Here is a 19,595-nt window from a genome sequence, read left to right as displayed (position 1 = left end):
CGTATTTTCAAAAGCACTAGAATTATGACTTCAAGATATATACGCAAGTTTAAGAACCATGATACAAAGAAATATATGTATATCTACATACACATAACAAGCACACATATTTATTCACAATTACTCATAAAGTTGGCATAGTTATTGCCTTTATCTAGCTCCAGGATAATTGTTAAAGAAGCCATTGGCTTTAGTAGAAAATCAAACTTTATTTGGGACCCACATTTATAAATTTGCAGAAGATGGATTTCTGGGAGTCAGATGTTGTCCACCATGGCAAGGAGGCCCAGAGCAGGAGGAGACTGGTTTCTAGTTTGAGGGCCTCTCTAGTTTATTGGGATGCCCAAGTTAATGGTTCTCATATTGGGGTAGGAAGGGTTTTTTTTGGGGGGAGGGGAGAAAGGATTATACTACCCTCTTCCATTTCCTTCTCTTTCTTTCCCTATTCTTTCCCATTTCTTCTTTTTTCCACCCTCCCCCCACCATTTCTATCCCACCCCTCTCGCTCTCCCTCCTTCTCTCTCTCTCTCTTCTCTACTGCCTCCTCTCTAATCCTCCCTCCTCTCTCCGTCCCTGTCTCCCTCACCCTCTTCTTTCATTGTTGATGGAGGTAATATATGCTGTGCTCCAAGCCAGAAATAAGAGCTTTATTGACTCAAGTTAAGTCTTCTTTTTTTTTTATTATGTAATTTGAAATGATCACTTTTTCAAAAATATTTATTTATTTATTTATTTATTTATGGCTATGTTGGGTCTTAGTTGCAGCACGGGGGATCTTTCATCCTTCATTGCAGTGCACGATCTTCTTTCTAGTTGCAGCGCTCAGATTCTCTAGCTGTGGCATGCAGGTTCCAGAACACATGGGCTCCATAGTTGCAGCATGTGGGCTTAGTTGCCCCATGGCACATGGCATATGGGGTCTTAGTTCCCTGACCAGGGATCAAACCCACGTCCTCTGCATTTGAAGGCGGATTCTTAACAACTGGACCACCAGGGAAGTCCTAAGTTAAGGCTTTTTCTTCAAAAAAATTGTTTATTCTCAGCCTACAGCATTATTTCCCTCAAATTTATACAAGATCAGGAGCACAAGTTCTAAGTTCTATATGGTTCTATCCAAACATTTTACTTCTGTCTGGGATCAAAGTTTGAAATACTTTTCCTCTGTAAGTATAACACCATTTGATTCATTTCCATATACTGTCTCACTCTGTGTTGCAGAATGTAGATTCTATACAGAAAATAGCCTTTAGTGTTGGTGAATTTGAGCATCTCTTTCCTTCTTAACATGATAATGTTGCTGCCATTTGTTGTGCACCATTCCCAGGCACTGTGTCAGGGCATTTTATATACTATCTCACTTAATTCTCAGAAAAGCCCTCATTTTATAGAGGCTCAAAGGATTAAGGAGCAGCTTAAGCTACACAACTTCTGAGTGGCAGATTCAGGATTAAAATTCAAGTTCTTCTGCAAATCACTCTGCTACACTCATGATATGTGAATCATGATGCCACATGAAAAACAAAGCACTTAGTATCTCTCTTTGAGTCTGTAGGCTGAAAAGTGACTCATGATTCACATAGCACCCAGTTCTTGTAGTACAAAGAAGAGATACAGTGTGTTCTCTGATCCAAGAGAACAGAGTTCCAAAAAGTCTACTACTTATTAAAGATGACTGAGAACACATGCAGATTGATAAGAAAGAGCAGATTCTGTGTTAGTATAATTTGTAATCCCCTATTCTCAGTGCCCACACCCCAGATGAGAAATGTTTCACAGTAAAAAGTAATGATGACAATAGTAATTATTTTTATCATAATTACTTTTGAAAGAAAGGGTTCTGGACTTAAAATCTTTATTCTTTCTTTTTGAAAAGAATAATTCTGGATTTAGAATATTCTTTAGATAAAGAAACTTTAACATCATTCTTTTAAATAACAGTATCTAAATGTAAATTTGGAAGTCACATATATATTTGTTAATTAAGAGAATTACTTGTTTTTTTGAATTTTTGAAATTTATCTTTTTTATTTTTTTATAAAACAGGTTCTTATTAGTTATCCATTTTATACATATTAGTGTATACATGTCAATCCCAATCTCCCAATTCATCACACCACCATCCCCGCCCCCACCCCCCCGCCACTTTTCCCCCTTGGTGTCGATACGTTTGTTATCTACATCTGTGTCTCTATTTCTGCCCTGCAAATTAGTTTGTATTTTTGAATAATATTCTCTTTAAGTAAGAATATTATGTGAGAACCTGGAATGAGGGCAGTCAACAATAGTATCATTTACAGTTTTCAGGACTCTAGACAACAAGACACAGAAAACAAATGTATGATCTGAGCTTCTGTTTTCTTTTGATCTGTCAGTGACCTGACTATAGATCCACAGCTCTGTGATTTACTAAATCTCAACTGTCAGTCACATTAAAATAACAGACAAAAAGAACAAGCACAGGGAGTGTAGAGAGTAGTTGAAGAAATAATTTCATTAGGTCTGAGACAACATCTGATCAAGGATTCTTTCCTTCTGATTCTCTTCTGAAGTGAATCTCAGAACTGTGATTTCAACAGGCACTGGTGTAGGTAGAAATTTTAGCATGGAGAGTACAGTACTGTTGCTTATGAATAATTATAGAGTTACATGGTTTTGAAATAGTCTTTTGTGATATTTGGGAATGACAATATCATTAATTGAACTGTCAGGTGAGCCCGCTATTCATCAAGGGCCTCCTGGAAGATCCGATGCATTTTCCTAAAGTGAATTATGGGTAGCACACTAACTGTATACTGAGAACTCTGATAGGCATTTTGACCAGAACTGAAAGAAAAAGACACAATTAAGAAACTCAGTGGACAAAGTTTTAAAAATCTATCAATGTTTGCATTGGGCTTAGAAATTATGGAGATTTGTTTCTTATCCATCAGAAAATAAGATACATGAGAGAAGGATTCCAAACGATACTGGATAAAAATTATAGTTTTAAGATAGCAGACAGAAACAAACATGAAGATCATAGAGTTATGAATATAGCATACTTTGATAGCATACCAATTGTAGTAGCTTTATTAACTCGTCAAAACTTTATTTTAAAGTAAATTGTTAGTCATCTAAATATAAACTTTTAAGAATATGAATTAAAACAGAAACTTTAATCGGCCTTTAAGTAGATTGTGTGTTAAGTAAATTTCAGGGTAGAGTTTTGTTTGGTTTATAGCCCTTAGGATAGTAGATGTACATGTGAATTTGTTGTATTCCTTTCTCTGCTTTGTATAAAGGAAGGAGATAAGATAAGCGTAAAGACTTGAATGCTTATATTTAGATTGGTAAAATTTTTACAGCTGTATAAAGTAATATTCTAAATCTATAACTAATTTTTTAATAAAAAATAAATGGTCTCCTTTTATTTGAGAGGCAGAAAGTTTTGGTCAGCTATGCAGTGAAAAGTATGGGAAAAGAAGTGATTCATTTGATATTTATAAGTACAAATATAAAAAGACCTCTGCTGGGTTCTACAAATTAGCTGCTGTTGGAGTTATGGACACAGTGCATAATTTATTAATCATATTTTGTGGCTAACTGAAATTGAAAAGGGCAGACATATATGAATCTTCACATTCTTTTTTTTTTTAATTTTTTTTTTTTTTTTTTTTTTGGCTGAGTTGGGTCTTTGTTCCTGTGTGCAGGCTTTCTCTAGTTGCGGCGAGTGGGGGCTACTCTTCGTTGCGGTGTGCGGGCTTCTCATTGCAGTGGCTTCTCTTGTTGTGGAGCACGGGCTCTAGGCACGCAGGCTTCAGTAGTTGTGGCACATGGACTCAGTAGTTGTGGCTCGCAGGCTCTAGAGCGCAGGCTCAGTAGTTGAGGCGCACGGGCTTAGTTGCTCTGCGGCATGTGGGATCTTCCCAAACCAGAGCTCGAACGCTTGTCCCCTGCATTGGCAGGTGGATTCTTAACCACTGCGCCACCAGGGAAGCCCAAATCTTCACATTCTATGACGTTCTAGAAGGCAGTGTGCTACAGAGGACTGATGCCTGTTTCACTTTGCTATTCAACATTTTTATTGAGTAGCAACATAGAAGAGGTTTTTGATTATACAAGTCAGAGGGTGGGACCCACTTTATTTCTCAGTACTGTTGTTTTATTTTGCTTTTAATTTTTTAAATTACTTAGGGAATCAAAGCAGAACTGTTTAGTCGAAAAATCACTCTGAGAATCACCAACTACCATTCCTAAAACTCCTGTAAGCCTAGCACAACTTAGATTGTGGTTTTCTAGCATTTTTATTCTATTCATACGTATATAGATAGATTGATAACGTGGAGAAATGTTTGTTGATACATGTGTGTTATATGTGATATATGTCACACTTTATGTGGACCTATTAAGTAGAAAAGTACAGAGGTTTCTCATTTGCCCCCTAACCACCCCGCACACACTCATGCTTTATTTTTAATGCCTTTATGAGATCTATATCAGGAGCTTTTGACTTTGCTGTAGTCCATATTCACAAATCTTTTATAACTATTGCTTATTTGTTTATCTTTAATTAAGGAAGTCTTTCTTATCCAGTATGTTTAATCTAATTTTCTGTATTTTCTCCCAATTTTTTCTCATAGGGGAGCTTATGTTTGCTTTACTTGGGGCAAAGTAAACTATACCTTTTTTTCAAATTTATCTCTTACCCCCATTCTATTTTTCCCCTCTCATTGCATTCTCATATCCTAGTCTCCTCACAGTTCAGGCATTATTCCAATGCCAGTTCTTCCACCAAATATTCTTTCCTTCTTCCATTTAGAGTCCTTCCTCTGATTTATTTTATATTGTACTTAAAATGGTTGAGGCAGTATTATGTTTGTTTCAGTATATGACTTCTCTGAATAGTTCTTGAGAGCAGGATCTATAAATCTTGATATCCCCAAAGAGTCTAATTCAAAACCTCTAAGAATAGGTTTTCTATTAAAGTTTGTCAAGAGAAAGAATATGTGTTTATTCTAGACAACTGAATACTCACCTGGGACATAGTAATTATTTTCAAATACTTGAACACCTGTCCTATGTTAAAGGAGTTAAACTGGCCTTACATGGTTAATGGATGGTTGCTAAGGACAATTAGATTTTTCTCAATATAAAGAAGACATTTTCAACAAATAGAATTCTCTGAAAGTAGAATGAACTCACAAAGGAATGATTTGACTGTCCCCAAATATGTTCGCACAGGAACAATACATTAATATTCTTTCTATAAGCCTTTTCTATACATAGTAGGCCTCCTGAATGAATAAATAAAATGGTAGCCCCATTCGTACACTTCATGAGTTTTAATCTTATTCATTGACTATTGATATTGATGATCCTTCCCCATCTTTCCACTCTCCAGTTACATCCATCTCCAGGGGCCATTTTATTTGACTTTAAATATAATTTGCTTTTTATATACAAAAAAATCTTAGGATGGATTTTTTTTTTCTTTGTCACCGAAATGCATGATTTTATTTTCAATTTTTAGAAAGCTTTTTAGGAGTTAAATCACTTCTCAGAGTTCAAGATTAAATTTATTCCAAAGTCCAAATCTTATCAACAAAATTAAATACACATATTTTCAGGGAAATATACATACATTTAATATTTTAGGTAATTTTTGTTAAATTGATTTATTTTATAATTTCTCCCCAAATTTCCCTATGTAAATATCAATCACAGACACTCTAAGAGAAATACTGCTTAATGTGTTAAAAATAGAACAATACAAAACAAATAAAAGTACTGGGAATTCATAGTCTATTTTCTTTTTATTTTTAATTAAGCTACAAACTAAACAGCAGGAAACTACTGTTTCAAAAATATTATGTATTTTGCCCAGAACACTGACAAAACTTTAGTGAATATGAAATAAAGCAAAATGAAAATCATTATTTCCCAATAGAAATTTGCTTATTAACTATGTACCAAGACTGTTTTGGCACTCATCTGTCGATCAGTGGTAAACAAGAGATCATGTGTCTATGGGCTTCTGCAGCATGGTTGTCAAAATGTTAATGAGAATCCACGTAAAACAAAGAACCTGGACTTTTCCACTCTTTTGACTACTGCAAAATATTGCAGGACTTGATCCTAAACTCTAAAATAAGCTGAATACTTTGACTGTCTCCACACTGTTGCTCAAGAGAGAGGGTAAGGCATTTAACTATTAAGAGAAATAATTGCTTCCCCCAAATATGTGCTATCCTTTTAACTGTGCCAGGCCATGTACTGGTGACAACTTCTCATCTGTTTGGGAAATTCCATCTGTAAGTCTCACAGAAATCCCAGTGACACTTAACAAGGCCAAAAATGAACTTGTTCCCAGGGGTCAGTGGTTGCTAAGTAACCAAGCCTTCTATGAGATCCCTTTCTTAAAGAGTTTCTACAATATGTAATATCAAAGGATGCCAGTTTCTCAAGATAGTACCTTCCTGATTGACTAAAATTACACATTATACATTCCATTGTCTCTATTGTGAAACCCAGCTGCTGTCAGATGTATAATATTTTTCTACATTTCTGCCCAAACAAGTTTTACTTATTCCTGATTTGCTTTTTTTCTTCACATGGACTTCATTCCTCTGTTGAAGAATATAGTTATTTTTAGTCTATGCCCACAAAAAGGAATGGTTATGCTTAAAATTTTTATTTGAATAACGTGTATAGTTCTTACAGGCATTGTCCATATTAAATAACACTTTTCACTCCTTATGGTGAAGGCTGAAGGAAATTTTTTTAAAGAGTTTAATTTAAACTAAAGAACTGGCATTTTGTTCTTAAAAATACAAACTATAATTCACACTTACAGCCTCCATTGAACTGGAAACGGCAATGCATTTATTAACAGTGAGGAGTTCAGACAGGGGTCAGTACCAGCTTCTTCAGGTAGGATAAGCTATAGGGTTAGTTTTTAAAATACATTGTCTTCACAGAAGACAATTTGATTTCCCTTCCTTCTCTCTGCTTCTCAGCTAGATTTTTAAAATGCACACCAATTTAAAGTGACAGTAGTCTCCAATTTTTTTAAACTGAGTTTTGTCAGAGCTCCTCTCAGTATTTATTCAATAAAGGGATGAATTTATTCTATGAATAACATTTTATTAAATGGTGTTTGTGAAGTGTGTCCCAGGTGAAAAAGGTCAGAATCAGGGAGCCATATTTTAAGCAAATTGCTCAGCTCTAGACTGTTCTGGAGTTTTGCACAGAAATTTTCAGTCCTGAGGCAGGCATATAGGAACTAAAATACATAAGGCAGTTGATGGCCTCCATATACATGCTGGAGAGGGAGTAGAGAAAAACGAAACCTCTGCACTGTTGGAGGGAATGTAAATTGGAGTGGCCACTACTGAGAATAGCATAAAGGTTCCTTAAAACACTAAAAGTAGAGTTACCAGATGATCGAACAATCCCAGTCCTGGGCATATATCTGGGGAAAATTCTAATTTGAAAAGATACATTCACCCCAATATTCATAGAAACACTATTTACAATAACCAAGACATGGAAGCAACCTAAATGTCCATTGATGGATGAATGGATAAAGAAGATGTGGTTTATATATACAATGGGATATTAGTAATAAAAAAAAATGAAATAATGCCACTTGCAGCAACATGGATGGACCTAGTGATTATCATACTAAGTGAAGTAAGCCAGACAGAGAAAGACAAATATCATGATATCACTTAGGTGTGGGATCTAAAAAAGATGCAAATGAATTTATTTACAAAACAGAAATAAACCCACAGACATAGAAAACAAATTTATCATTACCAAAGTGGAAGGGGTGGGAGGGATAAACTAGGAGTTTGGGATTAACATATATACACTATTACATATAAAATAGGTAAACAACAAGGACCTCCTGCTGTATAGCACAGGGAACTATACTCAATATCTTGTAATAACCTATAATGGAAAAGAATCTGAAAAAGAATATGTAAAAAAAAATAAAGTCTCCTTGGCTTGAAACCATACACCAGGCAGTTGGTGGCCAACTTTCCACGAAATTACTGGCTTCAAGTGATATATAGAAGAGTCCAGGCGTTGATGGAGGTGTATTGCTGCATCTCTTTATCATATCATGGTTACCTCTAGTCCTATTTTAGGCTTTCTTATAGAAAATTTGAGAGAAAACAAACAAAAAACAGAATGAGTAATCGGTCAGTTGTAAAGCCCACATACTCCCTTTCCAACTTTGCATTAAATGGCAGAGTATTTTTAATTAATATCATTCACTCTAGTGTGAAGTCTAGAACATCACATAGTGTAATCAGTGTTCACAGCATGAGAGTTTACAACATATTTAAATTTATTTTGGTACAATAATATTCTAAACAATCAAACACTGAGGTTTGCAAAAGCAGAGTTAGCTCAAATCTTCTCATTTGCTTTTATGTTTTACCTTCTTATCCACTCATCACACTGATAGATAACCATCACTCTCTATTCACCCACCACCTTCTGTGAATGATGCCTCTACAGAACTATCTCCTGCTTCCGTCTCCATCTTGGCAAGAGATGGAGCAGACAACATCAGTAACACAGCAAATATCAAGTTCATATCAGTGGTCATTTTTAGCAGAAAGTAAGGACCATTGTTATTTGGGTGACATTGTCCTCTGAAGGCTTTGGAGAAGCATATGTATTACTCTGTTTTTACTTAACTACTAAATAATCTTTCCTTCCATTAATTCCCCTATTTGTAAATATTTTCTATGTGTGGCAAGCTGAATAAAACACAATGCCCACTTCCTAACCACCAGAACCTGTTAATATTACCTAATATGACAAAAGAGATTTTGTAGATGTGGTTAAGCTGAGTGTCTTGAGATGGATTGTCTGGGTGAGCCTGATGTGATCACAGGAGTCCTTATAAGAAGGAGGCAGTAGATTAGAGAGAGAGAAAGCAATGTGATGACAGGAGCTGGAGTGATTCTGCCATTAGAGAGGGAATGCCAGTAAACTCTAGAAGTTAGAAGAAGCAGGAGATGGATTTTCTTCCAGAGACTTTAGGAGGAATCAGCCCTGTTGATGCCTTGACTTTAGTTCAGTGAAACTGATTTTGGACTTCTGGCCTCCAGAATTGTAAGAGAATATTATGTCAGAAAAATACAGGTACCAGGTTGGCCAGGAAGTTCATTTGGGTTTTTCTGTAACATCTTACAAAAAAACCCGAACTTTTTGGCCAACCCAATAACTCTAATAGATAGTCTTTATGTAGTTTGAGGAGTTTGTGCTCTGTATCAAAGGCAAGTTTAAGATGCAAGGAATGAACTTTCTACCCATCAGATAATTCAGAGAAATTCCCATGCCTTCTGAAAAAGAAGAAACAAACTCCATTTATCTAATGAGGTAGCAGATGTTTTCCAACTCATTAAAAAAGAGTAATGGAACTGTTTCCCAATTTTTCCAAGTTAAAAATCCTTTACGGTAAACACAGAAGATCAAAGAAAGCTAAATTTTCCAGTAAATAGCCTTTAAACAAAATAATGGAGGTCACCTTCTAGCCTTTCAGGTCATGATAAAATTTTATCTCCCTTTTCCCCACCATATATATATGTAACTGTGTTCTAATTCCACTTGCCGGAGCATTGTTAAATGATGCAAAAGTGATCCCGTGATCTGAAAAAGCAAAATGTATGCAGATCCATACTTACATAGCAATTAAATTGTAAATATTGAGTCAAATTATTCTTAAATTTAGTAGTGGTAAACTAAAATGGTTTAACCCAGCTACATTTACACTGTTGGCTTCATAAATCTGAACGGTAGATGAACAAAATTTTAAAAACTAAGAAGCAGGAGTAAGGGAAGATAAAGCCTTTTGAGTTTTTTTTTTTTTTGCTTTCAAAAGTCTTGAAACATATTTAGTAGACAACACTAATACATATGGAAAAGAGGATGGGAGACAGAATACTGCCAAGTGTTCAATGCGTGGTCCAGATAGTTATATTTTCTTTTCCTTTTATTTCTTGATTGAAATATAGTAGATTTAGAATATCATGTTAGTTTCAGGTGTACAGCAAAGTGACTCAGTTATACATACATATGCATATATATCCTTTTTCAGATTCTTTTTCATTACAGGTTATTACAGATATTGAATATAGTTTCTGTGCTATACAGTAAATCCTTGTTTTTTACCTATTTTATATACGGTAGTGTGTATTTGTTAATCCCACACTCCTAATTTATCCCTCTTTCCCATCTTTCCCCTTTGGTAACCAAAATTTCATTTTCTATGTCTGTAAGTCTGCTTTTGTTTTGTAAATAACTTCATTTGTATTATTTTTTGGATTCCATGTATAAGTGATACCATATGGTATTTGTCTTTTTATTTCTGCCTTACTTCACTTAACATGATATTCTCTAGGTCCATCCAAGTTGCTGCAAATGGCAATATTTCATTCTCTTTATGGCTGAGTAATATTTCATTATACATATACATATATATATATATATATATATATATTTCAATATAGAGGAATTGAATAAGTTGAAGGTATTTCCTACCATCTACATGGGAAGTAAGACTCCTAGAGAGGACAAAAGTGTATATACCATTAAAATCAATCAGCCCAAAGAGAAGGATGCACTGTGAGGCAGAAGAGAAATGTGTTGTTTTTTTTAAATTTTTTTAAACTTTTTTTGTTTTTTGGTTGCACTGGGTCTTCATTGTTGCAGTGAGTGGGGGCTACTCTCGTTGTGGTGAGCAGGCTTTTCATTGTGGCGGCTTCTCTTTTTGTGGAGCACGGGCTCTAGGTGCACAGGCTTCAGTAGCTGCAGCACATGGATCCAGTAGTTGTGGCACATGGGCTCTGTAGTTGTGGCTCGGGGGATCTAGAGCACAGGCTCAGTAGTTGCAGTGCACAGGCTTAGTTGCCCCGTGGCATGTGGGATCTTCTCAGGCCAGGGATAAAATCTGTGTCCCCTGATTGGCATGTGGATTCCTAACCACTGGACCATCAGAGAAGTCCAAGAAATGGTTTTATTTGCAGTTTAGATTTGGCAGTTCTAGAGTTGAAGATCATAGTCACCAAGTTATTGATAACTTCCAAGTGGCTTCCAGATTAGTCATTACTTAAACAAAGAAGACTATAGGTAATATGGAAGATAAAGAGAAGTCTTTGGAATCCAACTTAAGTGAGTCTTTGAGCAGAGAGCTGCCCTGATTGAGTTTTCCTATCTGTAAATATAGGGAGAATAATATTTTTATAGGTATGCTCATAGGAGATTATCGAATAGCTAGTGGTGTGTTGGCACATTGAAGGGGATCAGCATGGCGATATGAGAAGTTGCTTGTCGGAAGAACCCGTTCCCACTGAGTACATGAAAGAACTGAATTAGTTAGTTACATACGTACATGAAAGAGGGAAATAAGTTCAAAGTAATAGCGATGTTCTCCATGCAAAGATCCGTGAAGGGGTGGGAGGAAGTATTTCTTAAGTTTGATTCAAGTGGGAAAAACAATCCTGCACTTTCCATTGTTCAGAACTAAAATTTATGTAACTCATTTGTGATTAATCTCATAAGGTAGGGTGAATATTGTGACTTGCTCTGTTCAATGATATATTAGAAGACATACCTAGACTTGGTGTGTGTGCCTCTTGCTATCTTCCCCTGCCTCTACTAGTAATATTCCAGATAATGAAGATTCTCTACTCCTGGATCCCAAAATGAGAATGATTTGGAACCTGAACAAGGAATAAGCTTGACAGTTGACAAAAACTGTAGAGATAAGAACTGATGGGGAAACAACCAGCTGCTCTGCAGGGCCTGGAGACACAGTAAGTAATGGAAGGGTAGCATGAAATTTTATAGGTTGTGGGCACACAGCTAGATGGTTGGTAGCTGGAAGGTTTACCACATGTGTCTGGGAAGTTGTCCAGAAGCCAGGTTCTGTTTTGGCTGGGCAAGCCAAGAGCATCACCACAGTTCACACCAGTAGAGTAGAGAGTAGTGGACAAGGTAACAAGAATATAGCAATAACACCCAAGAGAGCAGGAGCTATAGTTTCCAGAACAGCAGTTGTTGGATGACATAGTAGAACCTGAAGTAAATATTTTAGATAAGCAGCAAAAAACAGCTTGTTTAAGTTGACATAAATATATAAGACCAGATTGATTATATATTTTGGTGGATATGTATCCAGATTCTCCTCCTCCCCATATTTTTGATCAGTTTACATCATAACATGTCATTAGTTCATTGTGCTGCCTATGAAGATGACTTCCCACCCATCCATAAAATAAGTCCACTTTGCATCTTTTAAATATCTTCCATCTTAATCTTCCCCTGTTTCTCAGGCTTGAGAATGTATGATGCAATCACCTGTGCATTTTATCTGCTTTGCTTCTGTTCCCACCCCTCAATAATGTGTGGTTAAATACAGTCGATTTGAATGGAAGTTTATTCTAGTCATTATCCACAAGGAACAATGTGGTCAGAAAGGCATAGTCTTCATCACTGAATAAGAGACTTAATGTTACAATACTTGGAGGAAGTGTTGATGTGCTGAACTAGTTCCTACATATCAAACTTACTGGATTTGCCAGATGGAAAATCTCATACTATTCTCTGTTTTTAGTACTCAGTTGAGAATCTAATTGTGTGATGCTGTTCTCTGTATATTTGTCCTGACAGGTGATTTAATGCAAGCATCTTAGAATACATTTTAAAGAGTTCTACCCTGACCACTTGATATTTTTCATATTTAAAAGTTGGGTTTGATTTCCAAAGACTTGAGGAAATGTATGTAATATTTCTACATGGTAACATTGATGACATATACTTGCTTTTATTGTAAAAGTGGCATATATTTCTAATAGTGACATTTAACTAAAAGTATAAACATATAAAAAGCCATCAGCTTGTGCACTAGCATACCAGAATTGATAGATGTCTTTACCTGAGATAATTTACTGACACTTTGATCTTCAGGCAGTTAAAGTGAGCAAGAATTAAGAAAAATTATAATATCACATGAAGAAAGACGTCTGAAAAGTTCTTACTTGGACACCATGGAATGAATGATCTCTGTGCCTTATTTTGGATTCTCCCCCAAAGATATAAGTTAATCTTTACAGACATCTATTTCCTGGAGTCAGTAGTCTAGAAGAACAAGAAATATCTCTTTTCAAGCTCTTTCACATATGGTCAAAGATGATGTTGGGAATGAAGGGAGGAGAGTAAAGATTCCAAGCGGTCACCTGGCATCTGAGAGTATCATTGATTATTCTTTTGGTGGATGCTTTCCTATTGTACAATAGTCCCAGTTTCTTTGGAGAACATGGCTTGAGGGAGCCATGGTGACATCCGTTACCATGAAGTCACTTCCTCTCTGCAGAATCCTCTTTTCCCATCCATGCCCATTTTCCCAGTATTGCCCATTGATAAAAGGCTGATTGTTTTTTGTTTTTTTTTCTGAGGAAAGTATTAAAAATTTTTTATTGAACTTTTCAAGTAAGAATGAGGAGATCTCATACAGCCATAAAAGCATGCACAAAGGCAAGAAGGGAAAAAAGAGCAAGGATGGTGGTGAAAGCACACTTACGATTTTTAAAAATATAATATTTATTTATTTATAAACATCACAAAAAACATGGTATTTGGTACAGGTGGAATGTAAGGCTTCTCTCTTCTGAATTTCACTTTTTTGTTTCAGGTAGTGAAAGAAAAACCTAGTTGACATCTCACATGAGGAATATTCAAAGTCGATGTACTACATTCTTCTGCAAAGAAAGTGTCAGATCCCATTGGTGTGAGGCCTATTAATGGTAGAAAATAACAGAAGAGATTGGAATCTTCAAGAGTTGAGAGTTTGAGAATCTTCTTGACAATTTGCACATTTCCTCTAAGAACTTTAAACCCTCCAGATAAATAAAATACTCAAACTCTTATATGCTTCCAGAGGAGATTCCTTCTCTTACCTTGATAAGTCCCAATCAAAATATTTTGTTGTTGTTTTTAGTTTTTTTGAATTCCTTATGTTTTAGTTTAAGATTCTCTTCACCTCTTTAGTTCTTTGTAAAGTTCAAAAACAAATGATAGAGATTTGTTCAAGATGGCAGAGTAGAAGGATGTGCCCTCATTCCCTCTTGCTAGATCACCGAATCACAGCTAACTGCTGAATAATCATTGACAGGAAGACACTGGAACTCACCAGAAAAGATACCCAACATCCAAAGACAAAGAAGAAGCTGCAATGAGCCAGTATGAGGGACACAATCGATAAAATCATATCCTATAACTACTGGGTAGGTGACTCACAAACTGGAGAAAATTATACCACAGAAGTCCACACACTGGAGTGAAGGTTCTGAGCCCCACATCAAGCTTTCCAAACTGGGGGTCTGGAAATGGGAGGAGGAATTCCCAGAAAATCAGACTTTGAAGTCTAGTGGGATTTGATTGCAGGACATTGACAGGACTGGAGGAAAAAGAAACTCCACTCTTGGAGGGCACACACAAAGCACTGTGTGCATCAGGACCCAGGGGTAAAGAGCAGTGACCACATAGGATATACAACCACATCTACTTGTTAGTGTTGGAGGGTCTTCTGCAGAGATGGGGGGTGGCTGTGGCTCACCATGGGGACAAGGACATTGGTAACAGAATTTCTGGGAAGTACTCTTTGGCATGAGCCATCCCAGAGTCCACCATTAGCCCCACCAAAGAACCTGTAGCCTCCAGTGCTGGGTCATCTCAGACCAAACAACCAACAGGGAGGGAACTCAGACTTATCTATCAGCAGAAAAGCAGATTAAAGTTTTACTGAGCTGCCCACTAGAGCAGCACCCAGCTCTACTCACCACCAGTCCCTCTTATCAGGAAGCTTGCACAAGCCTCTTAGATAAGCTCAGCCACCTGAGGATAAACAGCAGAAGCAAGAAAAACTACAATCCTGCAGCTTGTGGAATAAAAACCACATTCACAGAAAGATAGACAAAATGGAAAGGCAGAGAACTATGTCTCAGATGAAGGCACAAGACAAAACCCCAGAAAAAACAATTAAATGAAGTGGAGATAGGCAAACTTAAAGAAAAAGAATTCAGAATATTGATAGTGAAGATGATCCAGTACCTCAGAAAAAGAATGGAGACTAAGATCAAGAAGATGCAAGAAATATTTAACAAGACCCAGAAGAATTAAAGAACAAACACCTAGAAGAATTAAAGAACAAACAAACAGAGATGAACAATACAATAACTGAAATGAAAAATGCACTAGAAAGAATCAATAGCGGAATAACTGAAGCAGAAGAATGGATAAGTGACCTGGAAGACAGAATGGTGGAATTCACTGCTGCAGAACCAAATAAAGAAAAAGAATGAAAAGAAATGAAGACAGCCTAAGAGACCTCTGGGACAACATTAAATGCACCAACATTTACATTACAGGGGTCCCAGAAGGATAAGAGACAGAGAGAAAGGACCCAAGAAAATATTTGAAGAGATTATAGTTGAAAACTTCCCTAACATGCGATAGGAAATAGCCACCCAAGTCCAGGAAGTGCAGAGAGTCCCAGGCAGGATAAACCCAAGGAGAAGCACACCAAGACACATAGTAATCAAGTTGACAAAAATCAAAGAAAAATTATTAAAAGTAACAAGGGAAAAATGATACAAGGGAACCCCCATAAGGTTAATAGCTGATTTCTCAGCAGAAACTCTACAAGCCAAACAGGAGTAGCATGATATATTTAAAGTGATAAAAGGGAAGAACCTACAACCAAGATTATTGTAACTGGCAAGGATCTCATTCAGATTCAATGGAGAAATCAAAGCTTTACAGACAAGCAAAAGCTAAGAGAATTCAGCACCACAAAACCAGCTCTACAACAAATACTAAAAGAACTTCTCTAAGTGAGAAACACAAGAGAAGAAAAGGACCTACACAAATAAACCCAAAACAATTAAAAAATGGTAATAGGAACATACATATTAATAATTACCTTAAATGTGAATGGATTAAAGCTCCAAACAAAAGACACAGCCTCGCTGAATGGGTACAAAAACAAAACTCATATATATGCTGTCCACAAGAGACCCATTTCAGACCTAGGGACACATATGGACTGAAAGTAAGGGGATGGAAAATGATATTCCATGCAAATGGAAATCAAAAGAAAGATGGAGTAGCAATAGTAATATCAGATAAAATAGACTTTAAAATAAAGAATGTTATAAGAGACAAGGAAGGACACTATATAATTATCAAGGGATCAATCCAAGAAGATATAACAATTATAAATATATATGTACCCAACAAAGGAGCACCTCAATACATAAGGCAAATGCTAACAGCTATAAAAGAGGAAATTGACAGTAACACAACAATAGTGGGAGACTTTAACATCTCACTTACACCAATGGACAGATCATCCAGACAGAAAATTAATAAGGAAACACAAGTTTTAAATGACACAATAGAACTGATAGATTTAATTGATATTTATAGATCATTCCATCTGAAAACAGCAGACTACAGTTTCTTCTCAAGTGCCCATGGAACATTCTCCAGCATAGATCACATCTTGTGTCACGAATCAAACCTTGGTAAATTTAAGACATTTGAAATCATATGAAGCATCTTTTCGAAACACAACACTATGAGATTAGAAATAAATTACAGGGAAAAAAACATAAAAAAACACAAACACATGGAGGTTTAACAATATATTACTAAATAAACAAGAGACCATTGAAGAAATCAAAGAGGAAATCAAAAATACCTAGAGACAAAGGACAATGAAAACATGATGATCAAAAACCAGTGGGATGCAGGAAAAACAGTTCTAAGAGGGAAGTTTATAGCAATACAATCCTACCCCAAGAAACAAGAAAAATCTCAAATAAACAATCTAACCTTACACCTAAAAGAACTAGAGAAAGAACAAACAAAACCCAAAGTTAGTAGAAGGAAAGAAATCATAAAGTTCAGAGAGGAAAAAAATGAAATAGAAACAAAGAAAACAATAGCAAATATCAATAAAACTAAAAGCTGTTTCTGTGAGAAGATATACAAAATTCATAAACCTTTAGGCAGACTCATCAAGAAAAAGAGGGAGAGGGTACAAATCAATAAAATTAGAAATGAAAAAAATGAAATGAAAATAAAAAAATTAGAAATGAGAAGATACAATGGACTTCGCAAAAATACAAAGCATCATAAGAGACTGCTACAATCAACTCTATGTCAATCAAATGGACAACCTGGAAGAAATGGACAAATTATTAGAAAGGTATAACCTTAAGACTGAACCAGAAAGAAATAAAAAATATGGACAGACAAATCACAAGTAATGAAATTGAAACTGTGATTTAAAATCTTCAAACAAACAAAAGCCCAGGACCAGATGGCTTTGCAGGTGAATTCTGTCAAACATTTAGAGAAGAGCTAACACCCATCCTTCTCAAACTCTTACAAAAAATTTCAGAGGAAGGAACACTCCCAAACTCATTCTACTAGGCTACAGTCACCCTGATACCAAAACCACACACAAATACTACAAGAAAAGAAAATTATAGACCAATATCATTGATGAATTTAGATGCAAAAATCCTCAACAAAATACTAGCAAACAGAATGTAACAGCACATTAAAAGGATCATACACCATGATCAAGTGGGATATATCCCAGAGATGCAAGGATTCTTCAATATACAAAAATTAATCAATATGACACACCATATTAAAAAAACTGAAGAATGAAAACCATATGATCATCTTAATAGATGCAGAAAAAGTCTCTGACAAAATTCAATACCCATATATAATAAAAACTTTCCAGAAAGTGAGCATAGGGAGAACCTACCTCAACATAATAAAGGCTATATATGACAAACCCACAGCATACATCATTCTCAGTGGTGAAAACCTGAAATCATTTCCTCTAAAATCCAGAACAAGACAAATGTGCCCACTCTCGTCACTATTATTCAACATAGTTTTGGAAGTCCTAGCCAACAGAGAATCAAAAGAAGTAAAAAGAATACAAACTGGAAAAGAAGAAGTAAAACTGACACTGTTTGCAGATGACATGATACTATACATAGAGAATCCTATAAAGTTGCCACCAGAAAACTACTAGAGCTAATCAATGAATTTGGTAAAGTTGCAGGATGCAAAATTAATACACAGAAATCTATTGCATTCCTACACACTAACAATGAAAGATCAGAAAGAGGAAATAAGGAAACAATCCCATTCACCACTGCAACAAAAAGAATAAAATACCTAGGAATAAACCTACCTAGGAAGTAAAAGACCTATAGTCAGAAAACAATAAGACACTGGTGAAAGAAATCAAAGATGACACAAATAGATGGAAATATATACCATGTTCTTGGATTAGAAGAATCAATACTGTGAAAATGGCTACACTACACAAAGCAATCTACAAATTCAAGGCAATCCCTATCATATTACCAATGGTATTTTTTACAGAACTAGAACAAAAAATCTGAAAATTTGTATGGAGACACAAAAGACCCCGAATAGCCAAAGCAATATTGAGGGGAAAAAATGGAACTGGAAGAATCAGACTCCTTGACTTCAGACTATACTACCAAACTACAGTAATCAAGACAATATGGTACTGGCACAAAAACAGAAATATAGATCAATGGAACAGGATAGAAAGCCCAGAGATAAACCCACACACCTATGGTCAACTCATCTATGACAAAGGAGGCAAGGATATACAATAGAGAAAAGACAGTCTCTTCAATAAATGGTACTGGGAAAACTGGACAGCTGCATGTAAAAGAATGAAATTAGAACAATCCCTAACACCATACATAAAAATAAACTAAAAATGGATTAAAGATCTAAACGTAAGACCAGACACTATAAAACTCTTAGAGGAAAACATAGGAAGAACACTCTTTGACATAAATCACAGCAAGATCTTTTTCAACCCACCTCCTAGTGTAATGGAAATAAAAACAAAAATAAATAAATGGGACCAAATGAAACTTAAAAGCTTTTGCACAACAAAGGAAACTATAAACAAGATTAAAAGACAACCCTCAGAATGGGAGAAAATATTTGCAAACGAATCAATGGACAAAGGATTAATCTCCAAAATATATAAACAGCTCATGCAGCTCAATATTAAAAAATCAAACAACCCAGTCAAAAATGGGCAGAAGACCTAAATAGACATTTCTTCAAAGAAGATATACAGATGGCCAAGAGGCACATGAAAAGCTGCTCAACATCATTAATTATTAGAGAAATGCATATCAAAACTACAATGAGGTATCACCTCACACCAGTTAGAATGGGCATCATCAGAAAATCTTCAAACAGCAAATGCTGGAGAGGGTGTGGAGAATAGGGAACCCTCTTGCGTTGTTGGTGGGAATGTAAATTGATACAGCCATTATGGAGAACAGTATGGATGTTCCTAAAAAACTAAAAATAGAATTACCATATGACCCAGCAATCCCACTACTAGGCATATACCCAGAGAAAACCATAATGCATGCTCCCCAATGTTCATTGCAGCACTATTTACAATAGCCAGGTCTTGGAAGCAACCTAAATGCCCTTTGACAGACGAA

The sequence above is a fragment of the Delphinus delphis genome, chromosome 4, assembly GCF_949987515.2.
Source record: "Delphinus delphis chromosome 4, mDelDel1.2, whole genome shotgun sequence".
Lineage (NCBI taxonomy): Eukaryota > Metazoa > Chordata > Mammalia > Artiodactyla > Delphinidae > Delphinus > Delphinus delphis.
Note: the sequence above shows the minus strand (reverse complement) of the source record.